Source organism: Pinus tabuliformis, chromosome 7, assembly GCF_031772625.1.
Source record: "Pinus tabuliformis cultivar Carrire ecotype Pingquan chromosome 7, CPIR1, whole genome shotgun sequence".
NCBI classification, from domain to species: Eukaryota; Viridiplantae; Streptophyta; class Pinopsida; order Pinales; family Pinaceae; genus Pinus; species Pinus tabuliformis.
Genome location: NC_142293.1, coordinates 561,918,915 through 561,936,650, shown reverse-complemented (window position 1 = coordinate 561,936,650; position 17,736 = coordinate 561,918,915).

Genomic DNA, 17,736 nt, shown 5'->3' with positions numbered 1-17,736 from the left:
CAAAAGGTGTTACAAAAGGTTTCCGGAGACACGATCATCGTCTATGGGTGTTACAAAAGGTTTCCGAAGTCACGATCATCGTCTATGGGTGTTACAAAAGGGGTGTTAGAGAAGGTGTTTCCATTGGATGTGGGTTTCCAGAGACACGATCATCATCTATGGGTGTCACAAAAGGGATGTTACAAAAGGTGTTGCCATCGGGTGCGAGTTTCCAGAGACACAGTCATTATCTATGGGTGTCACAAAAGGGGTGTTACAAAAGGTGTTGCCATTGGGTGCCAATTTCCAGAGACATGATATTGTCTAAGTGTGTTACAAAAGGTGTTTCCATTGGATGCATGTTTCTAGAGACACGAACATTATCTATGGTTGTTACAGAAGAGGGAGAAAATACAAATACCCAACATTAATAAGACCTTTGAAACCTAATGTCATCTAATATTTGAAAATGCAAATGCAAAAGAGCTACAAATGATTCAGTAATATTGCGAGTTTTACCCAATACAAATAATAGAGTGGTAAATTAAGATAATGGAGGAGAACCAAGATAAAAAGTTTTGACAAGGAGAACCAAAGAGAAATTGATTGCAACAAAGCTACTAAAATAAATAGACCATGGAAGAATAACTTTCTCATATTTGTTTTGGTTGGAGAATTCTTGATCCATAAAGAATGATAATGAGAAAGTTGTATTGATTGCTGGTAGATGGCTTCTCTCGTGTCATCAAAATACCACCAAACCAAATTTCTCATATTTGTCTTCTGAGGTGATACATTTTGTGAGCAATGGATTCTCAATATTATAGGCCATGGATGAGCCTGACGTCCACTTGAAACAAGCATTTAACCCAATACCTTGAAATGAAATTGTTCCATGCTATCTCCAATACTTGCTCATGGTAAGGGTGGCTAGTGATAAATAATACTAGTGGGTGTAATGCCATGTGCCATCCATTAATGCATGTTGGGGTGGTACGATTATGCCCCTCCACACTCAGCCCTCAGCAAACACCACATGGGGAACTTCAATGTCAACCTTAATTTTACATCATATTTGTATATAGAAATAAAGTATTTTATATTAGAAATTCTGAGTAAATGTGTAATTCTTCCACTACTTAATATGTAGTTGACATGTGCAATCTTCCACCCTAGTATAAAGAAAAGGTGCAAATCAATCCCTTCTAAACATAAAGTTGACATGTAATATTTAAAATATATATATTAATAACATAAAAATATTAACCATAAATAAAATATTTCACTGTGCATAATAACATTAAAAAAAATAATAATAATAAATAAATAAATCCTAATAATTTCACTTGCATTACAAGAGAAATATATAATTTCTTTATTGTTTAAAAATATTTCAATATGTGCTTCAAATAAAATATTTAAATACCTATTTTAATTAATATATTTCAATAGAAAATTAAATATAAAATATTTCAACTAATCATAAATAAAATATCTCAATATTTATTTTAAATAATAAAAAATAAAATATTTAAAATTATTAACCATAAATATTTTTTTAATAATGAAAATTTATACCAATTTTTAATATCATTAGACATAAAAATTAGACATTTTTTCAATTAGATACACTGAATTTAAATAAAAAAACCATAACTCTAATGAAATATTCAGAGTCGAGAAAAGAACACAAATATATATTAAAACACTTAATAAACTCTTCTAGATGATACCTTGAATCTAAATACTCTTAATCTAAATTGAAAACTATAACTAGAATAAGACAATCTAAATAGAAAACAAATACATAAACATTGAAACATTTAACAAGCCAATCATCAAAATAGCCCAAATATGTCGTAATACCATAAAAATAAACACTTAAATATTCACTTAAATATTTAATAATCTAGTCATCAAAGTGAAAAGAGAAGTCAAAATGGAGTCTCATTGCACTGGCACTTGACCTTGCCCTGATACCCCTGCCCAGTGCTACCGGCCCTAATCACACATCATACCATTAAACAATTAGTAACCATTTTACAAACTATTAAATTAAAAGAAAAATTGTAGTGTCACTCGATTTTGTTCAGCTGTTTTGTTTGTTTTTTTCTTTCCCAAATTGGATTTTTTTATTAAAAAATGCTAATGATGAAGAAGGCCAAAGAAAAAATTCCATAAAGAAAAATAAAAGAGTTAAAAATAAAAATAAATAATAAACAAATTTTTGAGCTAAGATTTTTGTGATCCAAAATATTATTAATAACATTTTTCGGGAAAAATCACATAAGAAATATTCTTTTCGAGGCGTTTCAAATCAGCGAGTGTGGTTCATCTTTAGGATAAGATGAAGTATCAGATCCGAGCAATGAAATAAATAGATGTAGAGAGCTGCTAAGGCTAATTTGACTGAGGGCAGAAAAAGGATTTGAATTAAAAAAGTTTAAATTAAATCAATTAAATAATTTTATTTTTTCATTATTTTGATAAAAATATTATAAGAGGTTATAATAAAATAATAATTTTATTTAGCCCTTATTTCAAATTAAAATTAAATTAAAAGGGTCACTAATGATTAATAATATAATCCAAAATATATAAATAAGATTAAAATAAATATTATAAGAGGGTATAATAAAATAATTTATTTATTTAATCCTTTATAACTCTAATAAGTATTATAATATTAATATCTTATTTCAATTTCCAAATATTAATTAATAAAATTAAATTAAGAGAGTACTAATAATAAAAAGAGGTTTAATGCCCACGGGGCTTTGGATTGACGGTGAATGGGTGCACTGTTAAGGCACTCCTTGTGATAGGTCACTGGTTCAAATCCCCCGTGGGTGCTTACCTACCCAAAATAAAAAGAGGTTTAATAATAATGTCAAAATATATAAACAAGATTTAAAAGAAATATTAATAAGTCTAAGGGGTGACATATCAATTTAATATATATATATAATTAAAATTGAAAATAAATAAATAGTTAATTTAGGAAGAAAGCAGGAATCTAGCATTTGCTGAATTTAGATTAACAGGACACTTTTCAATTTCTAGGGCCTCCCTGAATTTACGATGATGAAAATGGTCAATCCTTGCAATGACCCTAGCCTCTTCGATGTAGATGTGATGATTGGTTTTTTCTACATGCTTCGTCAAAGTGGCGCAGCACGACCTCCCATGCTTGATGTCTACAGCATGTTCACAAATCCTTTGGTTAATAGAACAACCGGTCTCCCCAATATAAGGAGTTCCACATGAACAGGGAATGATGTAAATGCCCTTCCCATCCTTAGGGTTAACCGGGTCTTTAACAGAACGAAGAGAACTTCGAATAGTGTTAAGGGGTCTAAAAGAGGAATGAATCTTATGTTTTTTCAAGACCCTAGTGATTTTATCTATGGTCCCTTGAATAAAAGGAAGATGAACAAATTTCCAGAAAAGAAATGTTGAAAATACAAATGCCCAACACTAATATGAGTTTTGAAACCATAAAGAGAAAAAAACATAATCAAGAAGAAGAAAAAAAATGAAGCAACAATAAAATGCAAGGAGATGGTGAAGAGAGCCCCTCGAGCTGAAATTATAAATAGAAAGGGCTAGAATTAAATATAATATTGAAATTCAAATATATTATAAATAGATATAACAAAAATAATTTTATATAGTGAGAGTGTTTTTTTAGATGTATGTATAAAATATTAATCATAAATAATTATATATAAAATTTTATAATGTTTTATAGATATAGATTTTTTATTTTTCAATATAATAAAATTGTGTATAGATAATCTTATGAATATATGTTTTTTAATAATGTAAATTATAAATAAAATATTTCAATATCAACTATGCACTATATATATATATATATATATATATATATATATATATATATATATATATATATAGATATATATATATATATACATATCATTTTATTAGTTAAAATGATCCAAATTGCTTTACTGCAATGCCATCTTGAGCTCCATTATGAATTAAATTGTCTCGCCCTCTTGGTTTATTGCCTTCATAAACCTTTTAATAGAATCCAAAATCTTTTCCAACAAGATATTTGTTTTAGCTTGCTATAAACGAGATGAAAAGTTTTCCTTTGAAAATGGAAGCCTTCCTTTTCACCAAACAATCATGAGAATAATCTATCATAGTTCCCTAAAGTTTCCTTGAGTTGATTGTATTCTAGAACATGAAATGCCATCAACCATCCTTATATAAAGACACCATGACTGTCACATAATACCTAAGTAATGCTAATTCACCATATCCAAGCCAAGATTTGGTTGACAACAACACAAAGATAGTCGAGGAGTACCATCACGGAAAACTCTAGGGGCTAATATTCGCAAGTGGGTTACTTTTTTATGGATTTTGGCCAAAAGAGATTCACCAATTTCCATTTTTCCTAAAAATGATTCCCCAAATTTTTAAATTATAAAATTATTTTTCCACAAAATTTTATAGAGACTGTATATCAAATCACTCAAAATTTGAAAACATTTACAAGGATTTCATCAAATATTTTGCAATTTGCATATTCTAGACTAGTAATATTCACTAAGGTTTCTATACTCTAAGATAAATTTTCAACATTAAAATTTTCTCTGAATATGATGGGGTCTCAAAATTAATTCCAACAACCTATAGAGAGAATGGTATTTCATAATCGAGGTCCTTTGTATTGTCACCCGATCCTAATAGCATGATGCCAAATTCCACTTGTTGGTATTGCTAGCAGCTTGAGATTTCCATCTGTTGTAGTGTTTAGTGTTATGCATTAACACTTTGATTCTTTGTGACTGATGATTTAATGCCCTCTTCACTCCAACACACCTATACTCTGTTTTGCGAGCTAGAATCCATGAGATAAGTGTGGTGTGAGACATAGTCCATGTTAACATAATTTTGATTCTCCTTCATGGCCAAGGAATGAATGTGTGACCAATCATCCTATTATCAAGCTCTATTTGTCCTTGTTCCAGTGTGGCCCTCTTTTTTCATTTACATCTGCCATTGAATCCAAATTATATATATATATATATATATATGAAAAAATTCAATCTAATTAAACTTTTGGGAGACCATAATAATCCTTTGGAGAATAGGTGGATGATCTCAACTTAGCACTTGCAAATTGTCTAATGACTAACATTGAGTGTTCAAACACAGTGAGTTTACAAATTTATATATCGAGTGCTAATTATAAACCCTTCTAGAGTGCTAAATACTCAACTTGATTATTGGTCACAAAGCCCAATCCCTAAGCATATTGAGACTCGATTTTGATGGTGGCAAAGCCCAATCCCCAATTATATTGAGAGTCTATTTTTTATTGGAGTGAAAATAACCCGTGCTACTCCCGCCTCCCTTATATATATAAAATTCTTAGGGAGATTTGTAATTCATCAATTTTTAATATGAGATTGGCATGTAACAATTTAAATATTAATAAAAAAAATTATATATGCATACTAGAAAGATATATAAACATGTAACATTAAAAAATATTAAGAATAATAAATAATTTTATAAAGAGAGGTAATCTTATGAATATATGTTTTCTGCTTCCAAATATGAATGGGGCATGTATTAATTAGTTAGAAAAGTTTAATAAAAAATTTATACATATAAAGTGAAAAAATTATTATTCCGCTAATAGCTTTATTTAGAGAGATTGGTCTTTCCTTCTTTTTTTTGGATATGTAATTGACATTTAACATTACGTGTCTCACATGTGGCACATCACTCTCGTTACGTGTCTCACATGCGATACATTGTTCTAATTTTTCCATGTGATGGGGTCATATATGGATGGCTCATATAAATCAAATATATTAGATGACATAGATGGCTTGAAATCCTTACTCATTTGATTGAATACCCCCCTAACTTGTCATTTGACATTTCATGTTCTCCATAGGAAGAGGTTTCCTTAGTTTAAGACAAGGGGATTTAGCTCTACAATTATGCCTCTCTAGTTATTGAGTAGCACTTTGTTTCCAAATTGAGTTGGTTTCATCAACAATGTTTCAAGTTGTGAGTGAAAGGTAGTTTCATAGTATTTTTTATGGCCATAATGTTCATGTTTTCCCCTATTATGCTTAATATTTTTGCTATTGTCTTCTTGTCGATTATGTCACCAAGGGTTTATCAAATTGAGGTTGAAATTTTTAGTTTAAATTTGGATGTGTGGAACAAAAAGCTTGACTCACAATTTTAGTTTTATTGTAGGTCCATCAAGGAGTAGCTCTTCAAGACCTTATGTTGACCAATAATTTATTTGTGGTTTTCAAAACTTCATTTGCCATGAGAGAGAACTCTGGATTAACACCTTTTAAGAAACACCTCCTTTGTCACCTTTTCATCACGATCTATGTAAAGTTAACAACCAAATTAGAGTTTGGAGGTTTAAGATGATTAGGAGTGCAACTGCTCCCAATGACTCGAATCTATGACATCTGAAATGTAATGGTCTACAATACCCTTTAATACCTAGATAAATACATTTTTCTAAAAATATAATTTTCTAGAATTCTAAGGAATAATTTGAAGACTCAAACCCTATAAATAATACGTAAATATGAATAACAAAGAAAAGATAAATGGTTCAATAATTAGATGGAAATTTTCTACATCCACGACAAGCTTCAACACTAAGTTGGCAAGGGGTTTTCTTCATCTAATGAAGTTTTCACCTGAAATCCTATAGGGCAATCCCTCATATTGAAATTATGAAAGGAATTCATGTTGAAATCCTTCTAACAAAATTCTGAAAATAAATCAAGCATAAAACCCTTGTGTTAACCAAAAAAAAATCCCTGAGAGGAATATATTACATTTTAGATATCATGGGTTCAAGTTGTCGGGAGCATTTGCACTCCTAATCCTCTTGAACATACAAACTCTGAATTGGTTGTTACCATTGTACAGATATTTAACAAAAGGTTTCAAAGTAGACATTGCTCAAGGGTTGTTAATCTAGAGTTCCCTCTTTGATAAAAAATGAAGTTTTGAAATCACCAAATAAATTCTTGGTCAACAGAAGGTCTTGAAGAGCTCCTGGAAGGACTACAATAAAACCAAAATTTTTGTTCAAGTTTTTTTTCCATGCATCCAAATTTAAACTAAAAATTTCAACCTTAATCTCGTAAATCCTTGATGACATAATCGACACGAAGAAGGTAATAAAAATATCAAGATCAATAGGGCAAAACCTCAACATTATGACCATCATAATGACTGTAGAAATTCCTTGTAGATTCAAACTTATAATTGTAATTTACTAAAATAATAGACTTGAATCTACACTACCAACTGTGGAAATAATTAAATGATCACGAAGCACAAAAAAGAAATAATTCAATCAACACATTATACAATGATTTCGTGGGGAAAGACATACTTAAAAACCCTGCTATCTATATACTGAATTAGTTAGAAAATATGAGAAGATTACAATGCTTTTCTCAAGCCCGAGCAACCTCTGAACTATCTTTATATGTCTCATTCCTTCCTAGACAAGCTCTGGCTAACACTTAGCCAATTTCATAACCTTACAAGTTCCTACTTCCTTGCACTTTTCAATGAGGAATTAGGGAGCTATTTAATAAGAATTTTCGTCCATTGAATTACGCAGCTCCTTTAAGCTCTTCCTTTGACTTCATGCACCACCTGTACAATTTCTACGATTATAGAAATGATAGTACGTAACCCTTGAACTCCAATCTCAACTGGGTAACTCATATACCACACATGCATGAGTTATTTATGGCTGATTTATCAGTTAAATGGTTGAACACTATAGTTCTCTCCACTGCTAGACCTCATACTAGTTCCTCCAACATTTGGAACTAGCTTAACTGACTTTAACTCAATTAAATTGAATCAATTAATTACAACTCAAAATAAACTCAAACAGAACTCCTATAAAGTAGGAGACATTCTACATGTCTCAAGTTAGACCCTAAACTCAAATTAACTGAACCAACTAAGTGAGACTAACTTATTTAACTTGTACAAGTTGTCATGTGACGTGGAATTACATTTTTCTCATAATTTAATTCAAAGGAGAATTAAATCAGTATTTTCTTGTTGTCATTTTCAATACTCCCTCACAACAAGAAAGGGATTCACATTTACCCCGATCCAACACCTTTTGTAGGTTTTAACCCTGTACATAAATTACCTGCAAACAAATTCTAAAAAATAGAAAATATACAGTGGTGAGAAACATAAAACAAATACATAGATAGTTTCCCCTAGATCCCAAAACCAGGACTACCAGATTGATTTTTCATTATATTCCTTTCAATGTTACAATACATACATACATATATATATATATATATATATATATATATATATATATATATATATATATATATATATATATATATATATATAGATATATATGCCAAAGAATTCATAAACCCCAATCCATTAACCCTGGATTAGAACATAATCATAGTTCCCTTGATCAGATCTACAAAATACCATGGGTAGAAAACCATCATGCCCAAAACCATGTGCGAAACCCATGCACAAAACCATAGGTAGGTTCGCCCACCTAATATAGGGTTGAAAAAAAAAATCTGGGGCACTGCCCCAAACCCCGTGAAGGGGGCTACTTCCCCCTTCAAACCCCTCAATAGGGGGGGCTTCCGCCCTCTATGTGACCGCTTGATGCAACGAACAGGGGGGTTATTTCCCCCCCTGTGACCCCCCTACATGTGGGTCCTGTCATAGAAAGAATATAACACACACCCAACATTTTCCCACCACTTTCCATAAGGGGCCACAAGAGAGCTTAGTCATTGGTCCAGCCCTGCAATGCCTATTGTTTCTCCTCACCAAGAAAACTTCTCAATTCTCACAGACTTCATTAATGCATCTGCAACATTCTTGAAAGTTTCCACCTTTACCATCAACACCTTTTTGTCCTCAAACATATCCCTCACAAAGTGATATTGAACATCAATGTGCTTTTTCTTTGAATGATAAGCAGGGTTCTTTGCCAAGAAAATTGCACTTTGGATCTCACTGTCTATCTTTATAGCTCGTTGTACCAACCCCATACTTGAGCATAATCTCTGCAACCAAAATGCTTCCTTGCTTGCATGAGTGGCTGCAATGTATTATGCCTCTGTAGTTGAAAGTGCCACTACAGGTTGTCTCTTTCTCATCCAACTGATTGTACCTCTAAACAGGTTAAATATATACCCACTTGTAGATCTTCTCTAATCCAGATCTCCAACCCATTTTTCATCAACAAAGTCATGGATGTCCAAAACTCTATCTAATCTCAGTCTTCCTTGGTAGCACAGACCATAATCACTAGTGCCACACAAATACCTAAAAACTCGCTTCACTTTTGTCCAATGCTCCTTCCTTGGTGTTGACATAAACATTCTCAATACTCCCACTACATGTGCAATGTCTGGTTTAGTATATACCATTGCATACGTCAGGCTACTAACTGCACTTGCATATGGAACACAGGACATGTCATCTTCCTCTTCTTATGTCATGGAACACTGTTCAACAGATAACTTTACACCTACATGAATAGGAACCTTCACCAGTTTACTATCCTACATATTAAACCTTTGTAGTATTGTCTCGACATACTTCCTCTGGTTTAACTAGTGCTTCCTCTCTGCCCAATCATGTTTAATCTCCATGCCCAAAATATAGTTTGTAGCACCAAGATCTTTCATGTCAAATTTGGAGGACAATTAGGTATTCAAATCTTGGCTAATTTCTTTGTTATTTCCAATTAGCAACATATCATCCACATATAAGAGGAAATAAATAACATGGTCACCAATTAATTTAAAATACACACAGTGATTTGCTTTGCTTCTGGTGAAGCCAAGTCCCCATATATATGTATCGAATTTCTGATACCACATCCTTGGTGATTGTTTTAACCCATACAAAGACTTTTTTATCTTGCATACCAGCACTTTCTTAACCTTCACTGCAAAGCATTCAAATTTATTCATGTAGATGTCTTCTTCCAAATCCCCATGAAGAAATGTAGTCTTCACATCCATCTGTTCTACCTCAAAATCAAAAGCAGCAAGAACAGATAAAAGTAATATAATAGAAACTACCTTGGCAATAGGATAAAACATATCACCAAAATCAATTCCTGGCACCTAAGAATAACCTTTTGCTACCAACCGAGCTTTTCATTTCTCCACCTTTCCTTCTACATTCATCTTCTTCTTAAACACCCATTTGCTGCAAATTTGTTTCCTTCCAGTTGGCAACTCCACCAGATCCAATGCCTCACTTTTGTACAAAGATGTCATTTCATCAACCATGGCCTCTTTCCAGAGTTTACCATCCTCTAAATCCACTACCTCGTCTGAATCGATAAAGAAAAATTTTAACAGAAATTTGATGGGCTATACCTTTTTGGTTGTCTTCTTTCTCGAACTAATCTTCTCATGGCTGGAGTTTGTGGCTCTTCATCTTCTGATTCCTTTTCTACTTTAGAGTCTGATTCTTCCTCCTTTAGCTCAAACTCTATCTTCTCAGGTTCCTTTGGTAGGAATTCATGTTTAATAACATCTTTCACCTCTTTAAACACCACATCTTGGTTGTACACAACCTTCCTTATTTCTAGGTTCCAAAGCTTATAACCTTTTAAACCATCCTTATACTTAATAAAGATGCACCTTTCAGATTTAATATCTAACTTGGTTCATTTCTCCTTTGGAACATGTACATATGCATCACATTCAAATACCCTCAGATGTGAAAGAGATGGTTTCTTACCAATCCATACCTCATGTGGAGACTTATCCTCCAATGTTAATGAGGGTGATCTATTAACCAATTAACATGCAATCTCCACCACCTCTGCCCAGAATCCTTGTTCTAACCCGACACCACGCAACATGCTTCTTGCCTTTTCCATCAGCATTCTATTCATTCTTTCAGCAACACCATTTTTTTGAGGTGTGTATGGAGTAGTCTTCTGTCATGCTATACCACACTTCTTACAAAACTCTTCAAATTGCTTCTTCCATAATTCTCCACCAGTATTTGTCCTTAACACCTCGATCTTCTTCTCTGTCTGATTTTCCACTAGAGCCCTAAATTCTTTAAACCTATCAAAAAGTTCATATATCCATGTATTCCTCGAGTAGTCAACTATAAATGAAACATAGTACATAGACTTACCCAGTGATGAAACCAACACAGGTCCAAACACATCACTGTGCACAAGCTCTAATATCCCTTCCCCCTCTTAGCACTAGAGGGAAACTCACCCAATTCTACTTCCCATATACAAAATGCTCAAAGAAAATGACATCCAGAGAGAAATTAGACATACCTTCTACCATACCATTACCATGAAGTATTCAAAGGCCCTTCTCCATAATATGTTCAAGCCTTTGATGCCATAGCATGGTCTTTTCTCCAAAGACCACAAGATTTTATGTTCCACTTTCAGGAACGACAAAATTGTTGCACCCATCAATAACAGTGCTACCCAGAAGCTTGTACAAAGTTTGATTATGACCTCCCCACATCAATACCAATGCTCCCTGAACCATCTTGCAAGTATCTTTCTTGAACATTGTCTTTACACTTGCATCATACATCTTGCTTACGAAAATCATATTTTTGTCCAATGCAGGAATATGCAGAATACTAGGAAGTGTTCTAATCCTTCCACCTGGCAATTTTTGCTTGAATTTTCCTCATCTGATGAAACTAGCCTTCCTATCATCCCCTAAGAAGACATCATTTCCATCATATTTCTCATACTCGCAGAACCACTCCCTGTGGGGAGTGAAGTGAAATGATGCACTTGAGTTAATCAACCATGCTTGATGATCTACATGTGTACTTGAAGAAGAAGCCAATTAGACATCCCCACCTTCATCTAAGGTGGTTTTCGCATCTACAAAAGGAGCATCATTAGATCCCTTTCCTTTCTCAGGAGCTTTAGATCTACAGTCCTTTTTGAAGTCCCAACCTTTCTACATTTCCATCACACCTTTACAGGTTTTCCTGGAGATCTAGATCTCCCTCTAGATTTAGATCTCTCACTCGAGGACTTTTTTATTTATTTTTGTTTTGGGACCGTCCTCTTACACACAAGGCTTCTCCATTCTGGATCTCCATGTTTTTCTGTCTCATCTCCTCCGACAACAAGGATGAAACTATTTCACATACTTCAAGGTAGTTGCATTGCTACCTATTGCAACAACCAGACTATCCCACAAATTTGGTAGAGAACACAACAAACTGATGCACTTATATCTTCATCTAAAATTTTAATATCAACAGAGAACGACTAGCTTACCACAGTGTTGAATGCATTCAGATTCTCTATCATCAAGTATCCATCCTTCATCCTCATGTTATATAGCTTTTCCATAGGAATAGTTTGTTCACCAGAGACTTATATTGGTACAAAGTCCCTAACTTGTCCCACAAAGCGTTCTCCTTAGCTTCCCCTAATACATTCAACAATACTAAATCTTAGATACACAACTGTACTCTGCTCTTTTCTTTCTGATCCAGCTTCACCCAGCCTTCAACTGACATTGTCATTGGTTTAGTACCCAGATCTACGTGATCCACTAATATTTATCCACCAACAGATCCTCCATCTTGAGTTTACACAACTCAAAACTTTGACCATTAAATTTCTTGATCTCTATTTTTCCACTTCTCGCCATCTTCTTTCACTGCAAGAATCGATCCTGCAGATCTCCCACTGAATAGGGTCTATCACAGGATAGAGCAAAACCCCTCAGTAGAAAAGGTTTCCCCTTGAAGTCGAAACAACTATGGTACCTGTTGGGCCTCCAAAATGTCTTCAAAATGACATCCACTTTCACCTTTATCACCACCATTTCACTCACATGTCGTAACTCCATAGCCATATAACCTTTCATTAGCCACCATTTTCATAAATATATGGGTTAGGATCCTTATTTACCAAAGTTATTTATTTTATGTGTTTAAAGTGAATTTATGATTAAAAACTAGGAAATTAACATGGTTTCATGTATCTATATGTGTGGCTTGAGTTTGATGACATGTGCAGGTCATTTGGAAGCTTCCAAGGCACCCTTATGTGGCCTCCAATGCTCAAATTCGAATTCCCTTCAAATGATATTTGGTCAAAGAAGGATATGTGTCCTATTTGGATTGTAACTCTATGAGGTGTCTCATCATTTCTTATTTGGATTAGAACTCTATGAGACACTTAGGGGATATGTGTCTCATTATGAGCTATTTGGTTGTAACTATATGAGATTTTAGTGGATCTTCATTAAATAGGGTAGATTCTTATGTTTTTGTATAAATAGGAGAGCCTTCTCCTTTGAAAGGCATGTGTAAAGTTGGAGAAATGCTCATGATTTTAATAGAGAATTTGGAGCTTATACTTGGAGATTTGAAGATTTAGTTTTGCTTGCATATGGAGCTTCTTCACTTTCCATCCTCATACACCATTAGAATGGCCATCTAATGATTGTGAGATTTAATTGATTTTATAGATTAAAGTTCATTTGCTTTCTTAGTATTAGTTTTAGAATGACTGTGTAATCTTTGCTTTTCTAAAAACATTTCAATAGGGAAGATTTATATATTTTCTAATTGGATTAAGTTTGAGGCAAGAGCTCATAGTTATTTAGTTTCCTTTCATGTTCTGTTATTTACTTTCTTAGATCAAACTATCAATTCATTGTATAATTGAATAAAGGATCAAGCCAAGAAGGTGACTTCAAATTGGGTGATTGAATGTTCAACCTATGCAATCATTGAGCTTTACTTTTTCATGCTTTTATATTTGCTTTTAAGATCCTCATTTAATTGCATTAACTGATATTCCTAAAAATCATTCTAAGAAATTGATTTAATCATATTTCAAGATTGAATGGTTGAATATTTGATACATGCAATTACTGAGTTATTTTCTGCACACTTTACTTGCTTTTCTAGGACATTAGAAGTTAAAGTATAAATAGTTGCTTACACATCATCTCAAGAAGGTAACACTTCATAATTGAATGCTGGAGTAACTAAGCATACATTAGTTGTTTTTTATTTCACAGGTTAGTTGAATTTCATTTTCATTATTTGATTTCATAGATTAGATGAATTGGTTTCCATTATTTTGTAGTTATATTGATCTAAACTGAATGACAATTTCTAGCACATACAGTGCATGCATGCTTCACAAGTTTACGAAACCCTTGGGTTGACAAATTAAATAATAGACAATCACTTTTCCCCAACAGTGCCAGATGTCAGTTTTAACCCTGTACGCAAATTACCTACAAACAAATTCTTAAAAAATAGAAAATATACAATGGCGAGAAACATAAAGCAAATACATAGAGATTTCTCCCTGTATCCCAAAACCGGGACTACTAGATTGATTTTTCATTATATTCCTTCAATGTTACATATATATATATATATATATATATATATATATATATATATATATATATATATATATATATACATATATACATATACATATACATATACATATACATATACATATACATATATATCTATATATACACATTTCAAATCATTCATAAACCCCAATCCATTAACCCAGATTAGAACATAATCACCGTTCCCTTGACCGCATCAACAAAATACCATGCGCAGAAAACCATCATGTCAAAAACCATGTGTGAAACCCATGCACAAAACCATAAGTAGGTTCGCCCACCTAATATAGGGTCCAAAAAACAAAAATTATGGGGTGTTACCCTAGACCCCATGGAGGGGGGCTACCGCCCCCTTGAAAATCCCCCGACAGGGGGGGTTGTCACCCCCCTGTTGCACCCGGCGCAACGAACACACCCCCCTATGACTTCCTCCCCCCTCCCCCCCTACACGTGGGGCTAGTCATGGAAATAATATAACACACACCCAACACCTTTGGAATGTATTCCATGCAACACCTCTTACTGTTGTTGCTGCTACTTCAACATTTTAAACTGAGTGTTACGGGTGAAACCACCCTAGGGCTTTGGGTTGAGAACCCCAACGAAGCAGAGCGCAAACTTCAACAAGAAATGCTCAAACAATCATTAAACATCCTTATTCTACTAAATCACGTGGGAGTGTCCTTACCCGATTTCCTTCATTTAGGTAGATCCCGCAGGGTGCAAACCTTCAGCTTCTACCAATGTTCTTGAAACCTAAAAATTATTCAAATAGAACATACAAGACAGTAGAAAAATAAAGGATATACATGATGTTAAGTTCAAATCATATAAATGAATGACTAATTATACATCAATAAAGATTCATAAATGAATTACAACATAACCTTGTTGCATAAACACATTTCAAATTCGGAAGCGGAACAGCATTCCTTTTTATTGAAGTAAGCTATCGATAAGGTGGAGAAATACGACCTAAGTCTTTCTCCAGCTCCAAGCAGATTCGTCCTCCGGATTCATCCTTTCCTGACCTTCAGCAATCTTCCTCCATCACCAACACAAGGATATCTCAAGCAAGATGGGGGATATCTATAATTAAGGAAACAAGGGTTTCCTGAAGCTTTGGGGAGTGCAGGAGGCATAGGGCTTCTTCAGTCTTGATCAAGGATAATCTCACGTATCAATATCTCATCTTTTCTCCCTTAAGGCCTTCCCATGGAGGTTTATTTATACCTCTCCAAGTTAGTTTTTTTAGTTGGGAAATAGTTGGGCCATGGGAAATAGGAGGTGAGTAACAGATAAAACTCGTGAAATCTGCCCAAAATTAAGGAAATTTAATTTTTTTAAGTGTTTTAACAAATGTACGCATGTTGGGTATATGCTGACCCATGTGTACACACTTTGAACACAGGGCAAAGTAGCATAGGGAATAAAACGTTGTTTGTTAAGATTTTGGACCAAGTCTAGAAGGAATGGTTGCCCTAGGCCATAAACAGAGCATCAGATCTACCAAGAGTGGTAAATGGTGCTATAACAGATGCCCTGTGATATATGAGGTCAGAAGGGGTACATGATGGCCGAAATGTATTAATTGTATGGAAACAATCATGCCGAGACCGAGGAGAGTTCACCAGAATTCAGCCTGCCAAGCCATCGAAAGAGATCAAAAAGAAACTGTTGTCTGAGGCGGGCATACCCATGCTCAGAAATAGTAAAGTATGTCTGTATATCAAGTACAAAAGCGGATCCAATATGTATACAATTATAAAGGAATTGAAAGTACATAATGGATTATCTGATCATAATCAAGAAAGTACATGTCTGAATATCACATATAAAGAGTTGATCAATGATGTTGAAGTATGAAGCTGATCACTGAAGTCAAGAAACTGATCCAAATAGTACCAAGTGAACATGATGGAATAAATGATACTACACCGCAACTTGGGTGCCAGCATATAAGATGTCACTATAAGGAACTGCAACATATAAGGTGGATGGCATCAACTAGCAGAAATAGGAGCAACTGACAAGTGAGCCAAGACATGCTAATGCAAACCCGAGGTCTTCACCGACCGTCGTGGTACATTTCTACACAATGGGAATGAATGATCTGAAGTCGACCATGTGAGAAATCATTTGATTACTGGTCATTGATGTATACCATTAACAAACATGAGACTACTCACTGATAATGATAATGAGAGTCAAGGTACCCAATACAATCTAACAAGTGTGAATAAATGAGTTGTAGTCGAACACTTGAAAGAATCTATCAATCAGGAGACAATGATGTTTTCCCACTGTCGATAGTGAAGGAATCTACCACCGATGACTGCAACCCTAAGGTATTTCCAAATGGACTCTAGATCTCTTTCCTGGAGCAATGAGATGAAGTCAATGGGAAAAGATCTGCTAGAAGGAAGGAATTAAGGCATCCTTCATCAATCTAGCACGAGTGTAACCCGTAGGCCAATAATGTGGAAGGAATCGGACGAAAAAAGATGCAGTAACCTAACTGAAGCATGTTTCAGATGTACACAAGATGTAGCTAGCGCACGATAGAAACTCTCTGAACCAACCAATAATGAAAGTTGACACAGAGGCGAGGAATGCACCAATAGGGTCAAATGGAAACCAAGGCACTACACGAATCCCAATATGTGATAATGAAAGTTGATGTCGAACACAAGGGAAACCGCCCAGTCGAAGACCCATGATACTGATCGATGTTGAGCACAAGGTGACCTATCAATAATGAAAATAGGGCCAGGGTGCAGCTCTAGATCTTCCCTCAAAGCAATTTGTCATAGTCGATAAGGACAAGGCCCACTGGCAAGAAGTCAATGGAGACCTTCTCAAACTGGCATGAGCAAAGGAGCAATACTACTAATCTGATAACGAACATGACGCTGACAACTAAGGATGGACGACTGAAAAATAGGTCAAGAGACACTGCGGAGAGGCCGACTCAAACTTACTTCCCTTGAACAAAAGCACGACTCAACTGTGACTATATGGAAGCATATGATAACTCTGTATAAGTTTGTCATGTAGGAGGCATAAGAAAACTCTCCATATGATTGGAAGAGGTAACCAATCAGAGGAGAACTGACTTAATAACAAGGTTAAGGCTTTCCTAAGTCAAACTAAAGCCCACCTGAATGGAGGAAAGACTTTCTTTCGAGTGCTTAGTTCAAGGGCGACACGACTGACTCTAGCTACCATCAAAATATGGAAATAATGTCCCGTTCCCGCTCTTTTTGGAATATATAATTTTTTGTCTTTTCCT